This window comes from Carassius carassius, chromosome 4, assembly GCF_963082965.1.
Source record: "Carassius carassius chromosome 4, fCarCar2.1, whole genome shotgun sequence".
Classification (NCBI taxonomy): Eukaryota; Metazoa; Chordata; class Actinopteri; order Cypriniformes; family Cyprinidae; genus Carassius; species Carassius carassius.
The window spans coordinates 7,937,569-7,947,755 of NC_081758.1; the positions used below are offsets into that span (position 1 = coordinate 7,937,569).

A 10,187-nucleotide genomic window follows, 5' to 3' on the forward strand; every position below is an offset into this window, starting at 1 on the left:
AAGGATTTCTGAAGGTGTAACAAGCAGACTCAGAGACAGAAGGTTAGTTAACTCAGTAGTATTTATTGATACAGAAGTACGATTGGGCAAAGGGAGAGATGAAAGGTGAGTAGATCCTTTACTGAGACAGAAACTTGAGATGGAGTAATAGACTGACAATCGTAATCTTCTTACAGGGGATACAACAAGCTGGCAGACTGAATGATGGCACACACACCTCAATGAAGACGCTGAAGGTAGACTTGGAAGAGCATATTCACTGGAGACACGGAGTAATCACAAGGAAGAGAGGAAATACTCGCTGGAGAGGAGGTAAGTAGACCGGTAAGTCAAACGAGTCAATGTTAGTAACTTATACAGAGGAGGATTCCACTGTGTAGTCACAAGATTACACGGCATGTGAACTGACGTGCGTGCTTAATGTGGTGGATGAGTGAGTGAATAAACAACAGGTGCCAGTGATTAGAACTCGGGAGATGGGGTGTGCTGTGATTGGTTGGGTGATGAGCCTGACCGATTTGTGACAGTACCCCCTCCTCCACGGCCCCTCCTGAGGGCCGAATACCCCGTCGACGTGGTGGTCTTCCTCTATCCCGGGGTGCTGGACGATCTGGATGTGTTGTGTGGAATTCTTCCAGAAGTGCAGGGTCTAGGATGTCGTCTCTAGGGACCCAGGAGCGCTTCAGGACTGTAGCCTTCCCAGTTGACTAAGTATTCCAATCTTCCACCACGCCGCCGAGATTCCAGAATTTATTTGACCTTATAGATGGATCCTTCCTTTAGAAGCAACAGGAGAGGGGGTTCCTCTGTGTGGTCTGGCTCTGTGGAAACAGGAGAGTGAAAGGGTTTCAGTAGTGACACATGGAACGTGGGGTGAATCTTACACTGTGGTGGGAGTTGAAGTTTGTAGGTGACGGGATTGATCTATTCCACGATGGTGAACAGCCAGACCTTCTGACCGGGTTGGTAAGTCGGTGCTGTCACTCTGCGAAGGTCGACTGTCATCTTCTGTGTGCACACTGCTTGTTGGAGGTGATGATGAGCCTCGTCCCAGACTCCCTTTCTCTCCCGGAACCAGTAATCAACAGCAGAGACATCTGAGGGATCTCCAGGCCAGGGAAAGAGTCGGGGCTGGTAACCGAGTACGCATTGAAATGGTGTAAAGCCCGTGGGTGGCTAATGGAGGGAGTTTTGGGCGTATTCAGCCCAGCCCAGGAACTGGTTCCAGGAGTCCTGGTGGCCATGGCAGAAGGTTCTCAGGAAGTGACCAACTTCCTTGATCTTACATTCTGTTTGACCATTGAATTGTGGGTGATAGCCAAAGCAGAGACTTACGGTCACACCTAGGAGCTTGAAGAACAACATCCACACCTGGGATATAAACTGTGGTCCACAGTCTGACACAATAAGTTAAATAAAATAATTAAAATAATTAAATAAGAGTTCTGCTGTTCCTAGAGCAGTGAGTAAACCCTTGAGGGGAATCAGGTGGCAGAATTTGGAGAATCTATAGACTATGATGAGGATACCGTCTTACCATCTGAGGGATGTAGGTCCGTGATGAAATCTACTCCTAGGTGTGACCAGGGATGGTTGGGGATTGGTAAAGGGTACAATCTGCCAGCAGGGAGGTGACGGGAGCTTTTGGAGATGGCACATTCGGGGCAACCTTATACAGACCTTCTTACATCTTTAGCCATGTTGGGCCACCAGAAGTGGTCTCTTAGGAGTGAAAGAGTAGCATCAGCCCCAGGGTGGTCATTGCCCAAGGAAGAATGCATGGTGTGGATGAGAGGAGTACATTGTGTCCAAGGTGTGTTTTTTTTATATCAGTTTATGTAAACAATGTTATGTGTAAAGAGCGATGTAATTGGATTCGGATTGTCGCATGTGTTCATTTTCGTATCAGCAGACATTTACATGAGAGAGTAGAAAAGACTTGACTAAATGCATATTTTGAACATTATATGCTTTATTTCTTGTAGTTTTCACGGTGTCTGCTGAAAGAGACAGAGACATAGAGACAAATAAACAGCAAAAGGACATCTGTATGAAGCGTGGCTCATTTAATTAGACCAGTGCAGCTATATATATATATATAGATAGATAGATAGATAGATAGATAAATATATTTCGTATAACATGCGTCCATGGTACATAACGATGACCAGGGGGGCAGCCCAGCGGAATGGCAGGAGTGTCTTCAGTGGTGACTGGCGGCGATGTCCACTGGATGGGCATGGTTAACTCTTGTGGTTGGTTAGTACGGTGAATGGTTGAGCTGCTCCCTTTAACCAGTGTCACCACTCCTCTAAGGCCTGTTTGATCACCAGAAGTTTGTGGTTCCCAATGTCATAATTCTTCTTCCCCAGGATAAGCTTTCGGGAAATTAAGGTACATGGATGGAGTCGAGGTGGGGTCCCCTGCCGCTGTGAGAGGACTGCTCCCACTTCTATCATCGATGCGTCCACTTCGACCACGAAGACGGGGAACACTGGTGAATAAAGATTTAGACTTGCCTAGAAGGAGGTTTGTAATAGAGCTGGTGATGGCGCTGTAATTCTGTATAAAACAGCGTTAGAAATTGGCAAAACCTAGAAAGCGTTGGAGTTCTTTATTGGTGGTAGGTACTGACCAGGAAGTGATTGCCTCAATCTTCCCCTCCACTGCATGAAAAGGTCTGCATGAGTTACAGTTATCCTAAGAATGGGCCAAATACATATCATAAATTCTCTAGAAACAACATTGATCATTTTGAAAGTGAAGTGACATTCAGCCAAGTATGGTGACCCATACTCAGAATTTGTGCTCTGCATTTAACCCATCCGAAGTGCACACACACAGAGCAGTGAACACACACACACACTGTGAACACACACCCGGAGCAGTGGGCAGCCATTTATGCTGCGGCGCCCGGGGAGCAGTTGGGGGTTCGATGCCTTGCTCAAGGGCACCTAAGTCGTGGTATTGAAGGTGGTATTGAAGGTGGAGAGACTTAGGTGCCCTTGAGCAAGGCATCGAACCTTTTAAGTCTGCCATTGGCAATATCATATGGGATGAGCTACTTGTGTCACAAGACGTTAATAGTGCATACAGTTTATTCTTAAAGTCTTTTAATAAGGCCTTAGATTTATCATTTCTGTTGACGAGTATAAAATCCAGAAATAAATATTCTAAGGGGAAGCCGTGGATATCTGATGAACTAAAAAAGCTTTCCCGGAAAAAAAAAAAAAAAACTTTATAGGAGGTCTATTTTTAATCCTTCTTCAATTAATACTGAAACTTATAAGAAATGTAAAAACCACTTCACATCTTTAGTAAGAAAAGCAAAGAAAGCATATTATTCAAATCAATTTGCACAAGCTTCTAAAAACATTAAGACAACATGGCACCTCATTAATCACTTACTGAACCGTACTAAATCCCCATTTACTGCCCCTGTAGTAATGAACAGTAAGAAGGGGGTTCTCTCCAACCCTGTTGATATTGCTAATGGCTTTAATGATTTTTTTATATCGGTTGGTTCTGAACTAGCATCTAATATTAATGACTCGGATATACATCCCTGTTCTTTAATTAAAGGTTAGTATCCTCCAGTCCATAATTTTGACCCACCAACTGTTCAAGAAGTTTGTAATATTATTTTAACACTTAAAAATGCAGCCCATGGTCATGATGACATTAAAAGTGTTCTTATTAAAGAGACAATTGACTATATTATTAAACCTCTCACTCATATTCTCTCACTGTCTTTGAAAACTGGAATTGTCCCTCGGGATTTGAAAGTTGCTAGGGTTATACCAATTTTCAAGACCGGTGACTCCAAGGAACTGCATGAAAAGGTTTGTGGACTGTTCACGTCAGCATATAAACCAGTAAATGGAACGTTTCACAGGTACCAAGTGGGCATGGTCCAAAAATGGGGATCTTATCTGGGGCCTACTTGGGTCAGCTAAGTAGGTCCCACATGGGTAAAAACAGGTGGACTCCTTATGTAGGTCCTAGTTGGGTCATGACTGCATGGGCCCAGAATGGGCAACACAAATGGGGCCCATTTGGGTTTATCAAATGGGTTAGACATTGGAAAACACAATCAGTCCTATATAGACTGCCTATATGGGCCCAAGGTAGTACCCACTTAGATAATCTCTATATGGGTTATGAATGGGAAAACATATGGGGCACACTTAGATAAACCATATGGGTCAGACATGGGCAAACACAATTAGTCCCATATAGGCTGCCTACATGAGCCCAAGGTAGTTCCCACATAGGTAATCTCTAAATGAGTAATGAATGGGAAAAACACATGGGGCCCGCTTGACCAAACCATATGTGTCAAACATGGGCAAACACAATCAGTCCCATATAGGCTGCCTACATGGGCCCAAGGTAGTACCCACATAGGTAGTCTCTAGATGTGTTCTGAATGGGTAAACACATGTGGGGCCCTCTTGGCCAAACCATATGTGTCAGACATGGGCAAACAAAAACAGTCCCATATAGGCTGCATACATGGGCCCAGGGTAGTATCCACATAGGTAATCTCTATATGGGCTATGAATGGGAAAAACATATAGGGCACACTTTGATAAACCATATGGGTCAGACATGGGCAAACACAATTGGTCCCATATGTCTACCTACATGGGCCCAAGGTAGTACCCACATAGGTTACCTCTCTACGGACTATGAATGGGGAAATAAATGCTGGGGCCTACTTTGATAACCATATGGGTCAAACATGGCAAACACAATCAGTTCCATATATGTGACATACATGGGCCAAAGGTAGTACCCACATAGGTAATCATTATATGGACTACGAATGGGGAAATAAATATGGGGTCCCATTTTGATAAACCATATGGGTCAGACATGGGCAAACACAATCTGTCTCATATAGGCTGCCTACATGGGCCCAAGGCAGTACCTGCAAAGGTGATCTGCAAATGGGTTACGAATGGGAAAACAAATGGGGCCCACTTTGATAAACCTTATGGGTCAGACATGGGCAAACACAATTAGTCCCATATAGGTTTGCTACATGAGCCCAAGATAGTACCCTGATAGGTAATCTCTAGATGGGTTCTGAATGGGTAAATACATTTTGGGCCCACTTGAGCAAACCATATGGGTCAGACATGGGCAAACACAAACAGTCCCATATAGGCTGCCTACATGGGCCCAAGGTAGTACCCACATTGGTAATCTCTATATTGGTTATGAATGGGAAAAACATATAGGTCCCACTTTAATAAACTATATGGGTCAGACATGAGCAAACACAATTTGCCCCATAAAGGCTGCCTACATGGGCCCAAGGTAGTTCCTGTTTTAAGTATCTTCTGCATATTAATATCACATTTCCTTAGAACATTTTTTTTTTAACTTGTGATATAGTCTTTTAAGTATTGCGGTTTCTTTATCAATCTCCCTGCTTTCATGACATTAGATGCTGGGACGTCTGTCTGTTTGGTGTTCTGCATCTGATTTTCCACATTGTTAAATGTTTGTGTTAGAGCATCTGCAGTTCCTGCATGTTCTGTATTTTCAGGAATAACAGTCTCTGTTTGGTTGGAGTCTCTGGGGGTCATTCCCTGGTCCCTTCGGAGATGTCTCCTGTTCCTCCTTATAACACCTCCAGACTCCTACTGGACACTGTAAGATCTTGAGTCAATGGGCTCTACCACCGTCCCCTTTCTCCAGATCTTATGAGGCTCAAATTGTTGTATTCTGACAGGGTCACCTTGTTTTAGTGTGTCTAAGTCTTTGGCTGATCTTTCATAGTATGTTTGTTGCCGTTGATTATTTGTCATCAGTTCTTTCAAAGGATTATGAATCTTTGGTTGCAGGAGGCTGGTTTTCGTGGATACGACAATCCATGTGTTAGTGTGTTTCTATGATCTAGAATTGCTAGATATGGATCCGGTCTTGCCATTTGTGCTTTATGCATCAATCTCTTGGCAGTTTTGACTGCTGATTCTGCCTTGCCATTGCTCTGAGGACAGCCAGGTGATGAAGGTGTGTGTAGAAATGCCAATGGTCACTAAACTTCTGAAACTCCTGTGATGAAAACTGTGGGCCATTGTCAGAGATGACGATGTCTGGAATACCCTGGCGGGCAAAGTGACCTTTCAGCTTTCTTATAACAGTAGTGTTACGCTCGGGAACCCATGGAAACACAGGAGACGAGAGATCCAAACGCAGTGTGAATTTAATGGGTAATCCAAATTCAGAATCCAACAAGCAGAGGGTCAAAACCAAAAATCCATCCAAAACAAACAAACAGGTAAAGGAACAGGACCAGGATTAGGAACTAGAAACTCGGAAGGCGAGGAAACTGGGTGACGGAAAGAAAGGACTCCATGAAAACAAACAGAAACAGACCGGTTAATATAGGTAGGGTAATGACTATCAAGTGAAGACAGCTGAGTGCAATTAACAGGAGAGCAATTACTGTGATGAAGGGACAAGGCTTTGTGGGAATTGTAGTGTCTGCGGTGAGGTGCCTATGGGGAAGTGAGACCACTAGTGGAGACCCAGGGAAACAGAGACCAGACACCGTGACAAGTAGTAGATTTGGTGTCTGTCAGGTAATCAATTTCCCAAAAATTCCTTGTTGAAAGTAAGTCCTTGTTGTCAAAAGTAAGCAGGTCCATGCCTACCTTGGCCCAAGGTCTGTCCGGCATCTCATGTGGACGCAGTGTCTCATTTTGCTGGTTACAGTCCACTGCATGGCAGGTGTCACACTGCTGTACATGTGATTTGATCTGCTCATTCATTCCTTTCCAGTACACAAACTCTCTTGGCCTCCTCAGGCATCCATCCACACCTAAATGAGAAGAGTGTATACATTGTGTTATATCCCTCCAAAGCTGCTTAGGGATAACAGCACGTTCTCCTCTGAAAACAGTGTCATCCTGGAAGCTCAACTCTTCTTGAAACAGGTAATAATGACCTATTTCTTGTGGTGTGTCAACCTTGTTATTTGGCCAACCTTGTAGTATAGTTTTAATCAGGGTTTGTAAAGTTTTGTCCTCTTTTGTTGCAGAACGGATTGACCCAAGTCTGTCTACTGAGATCGGTACATGTTGCTTCATGTTTACTGTTTCTAACTTTGCTTCAACATCTCCCATGGGTGTGCTCTCAGGCAGATATGCTCTACTTAGCATGTCTGCTAACCACATCTCTGGCCCTAGTACATATACAATCGCCAAATCATATTTTTAAAGTCTCAGCATCATCCATTGGAGTCTTTTAGGTGCACTCAATAGTGGTTTACGCAGGATGTTTTCCAAGGGTTTGTGATCACTTTGTGCTGTTACTTTCCGTCCGTATGTATAATGGTGAAACTTTTCCATCTTGAACAGTAGAGCTAGTAACTCTTTCTCTATCTGTACGTAGCCCCGTTCTGTCTGTGTTAGGGCTCTGCTTGTGAATGCTACTGGCTTACCTCCTTGCATGAGTGCAGCACCAAGGCCTCCCTATTAGGCATCACATTGGATGGTAAGTTCTTCATCATGGTTATAGTACTTTAACACTGGACCATTTGCGATTGTTTGTTTTATTTTACAGAATGCCTCTTTGCACCGCAGTCCATCTCCATTTACAGTTTTTGTGTGTCAATTGTCTCAGAGCCTCACACTGGTCTGAAAGATGTGCACAAAACTTTGAGAGGTAATTTACCATTCCTAGTAGTCTCTGAACTGCTTTTACATCTGTTGGTTTCTGCATGTGTGTTATTGCTCGAACCTTGCCTGGGTCTATTTTCAATCCATCAGATGTCAGGAGGTTTCTGATGTAAGAAACTTCTCTTTGTCTCAGTTTGAACTTATTAGCATTTAGCTTGATACCTTTCTCTCTGCATCGTACTAGAAATGCTTTCAGTTTTTCATCATGGTCTCTCTCAGATGATTCTTGTGTCTCTCCTTGTCCTGTAATGAGCACATCATCAGCAATTATGTATACTCCTGGTAGGCCCTCTAATGCGACTGTGAGCTTCCTCTGAAAGATTTCAGGGGCCGGACTTATGCCCATGGGCATGCGCAACCATTGATACCAGCCGAACGGGGAAGAGAATGTGGTAAGATAGCTGGATTCTTCCTCCAGCTTGACGTGCCAGAATCCACTTGTAACATCGCACACAGTAAACACTTTTGCTTTTGACAGTTCAGGTAGTATGTCATCAATAGTAGGAAGTGGGAAGTGACTGCGCTTTAAAGCTCTGTTTAAAGGTCTTGGATCTATACATACTCTGAGACTGCTGCTGGGCTTCTGTACGACCACCATACTACTGATCCAATTCGTGCTCCTCTCTACTGGCACTATGATTCCTCTCCTATGCAGATTTTGCAGCTCTTCCTTCAAAGGTTTCATCATAGCTACTGGAACCCTTCTTTTTGGGAGCTGTACAGGTTTAACAGTGCTGTCAATCTCAATTTTGTACTTGCCCTCCAGGCAGCCATCACCCCTGAATACATCAGCATATTCAGTCTTTATCTTCTCTCGTGACCACTGGCTGGTCGCAGGCTTTTCTGTGGTGACTATACTGTCTATTGCAAGAATTTTTTCATAATGCACTTTGATGAGCTTCATAGCTTCACTTGCCCTCTTCCCTATTAACTCTGGAATAACCTACCTAACATTGTTCGGGAGGCAGACACACTCTTGCAGTTTAAATCTAGATTAAAGACCCATCTCTTTAACCTGGCTTACACATAACATACTAATATGCTTTTAATATCCAAATCCGTTAAAGGATTTTTAGGCTGCATTAATTAGGTAAACCGGAACCAGGAACACTTCCCATAACACCCTATGTACTTGCTACATCATTAGAAGAATGGCATCTACGCTAATATTTGTCTGTTTCTCTCTTATTCCGAGGTCACCGTGGCCACCAGATCCAGTCTGTATCCAGATCAGAGGGTCACTGCAGTCACCCGGATCCAGTACGTATCCAGACCAGATGGTGGATCAGCACCTAGAAAGGACCTCTACTGCCCTGAAAGACAGCGGAGACAAGGACAACTAGAGCCCCAGATACAGATCCCCTGTAAAGACCTTGTCTCAGACGACCACCAGGACATGACCACAGGAAACAGATGATTCTTCTGCACAATCTGACTTTGCTGCAGCCTGGAATTGAACTACTGGTTCCGTCTGGTCAGAGGAGAACTGGCCCCCCAACTGAGCCTGGTTTCTCGCAAGGTTTTTTTCTCCATTCTGTCACCGATGGAATTTCGGTTCCTTGCCGCTGCCGCCTCTGGCTTGCTTAGTTGGGGTCACTTCATCTACAGCGATATCGTTGACTTGATTGCAAATAAATGCACAGACACTATTTAACTGAACAGAGATGACATCACTGAATTCAATGATGAACTGCCTTTAACTATCATTTTGCTTTATTGACACAGTTTTCCTAATGAATGTTGTTCAGTTGCTTTGACGCAATGTATTTTGTTTAAAGCGCTATATAAATAAAGGTGACTTGACTTGACTTAAGGGGACGGTACAGTTGTTATCCACCACCTGGAATTCCAGCCTGTACAGTTTGTGTTTTTTCGGGTTTCTTACTTTCAATATGCACTTTCCTAGTGGTCTCACTTTGCTTTTGTTGTACATTATTAGCACAGTTTTTGTATCCTCCAGTTTAATATCTGTCAATCTGAAATTTCACAAGGTCCTTTCCCAAAAGCATCCCTGCATACAGCTGTTTTCTTTTCATTTTCTTTCTCTTTTTTGTTTTCAGTCTCTAGATTTGCTAAACCCACAGTGAGGATGTCCTCATACTCATCACTGTCCTGTTTAGTCACCTTGTTTACTGATTTATGGTTTCCTTGTCTGAGCTGGGCTCTACACTTAACTGCAAAGTGCTTTGGCTTTCCACATTTTTTACATTTCTTACCAAAAGCTGGGCATTTCTGTTTGTTTTTTTCATGGTCTTTACCACAGAATCTGCACGTGATCATACTGCCGGGTGGATGGCGATCTAGGCGCGCTCCTTGTCTGACAGCATGCACCTCTTCTACCGCTGCACCTGCAATGGCTTTGCTGTTCTGCCGTGACAGCTCTGCTGCTCTGCATATACGTATGCACGTCTGAAGTGTTAAATCTTTCTTACGAAGCAGTCTCTGTCTTAGTCCTTCATTGTTAATTTCCTCATACTATTCTCACGTATGAGT

At 43.7% G+C, this 10,187-nt stretch overlaps 1 protein-coding gene across 1 annotated transcript in view; it reads left to right on the forward strand.

Annotated features, from left to right (window-relative positions):
• LOC132133210 (uncharacterized) overlaps nucleotides 1-9,074 on the forward strand; it is a 367,449-nt gene extending 358,375 nt beyond the window's left edge. The window contains exon 2 of the mRNA XM_059545987.1: nucleotides 8,890-9,074. The gene's annotated coding sequence lies outside the window, so the exon portion shown is untranslated. The remainder of the gene's footprint in view (nucleotides 1-8,889) is intronic.
• Nucleotides 9,075-10,187: the final 1,113 nt, after the last annotated feature.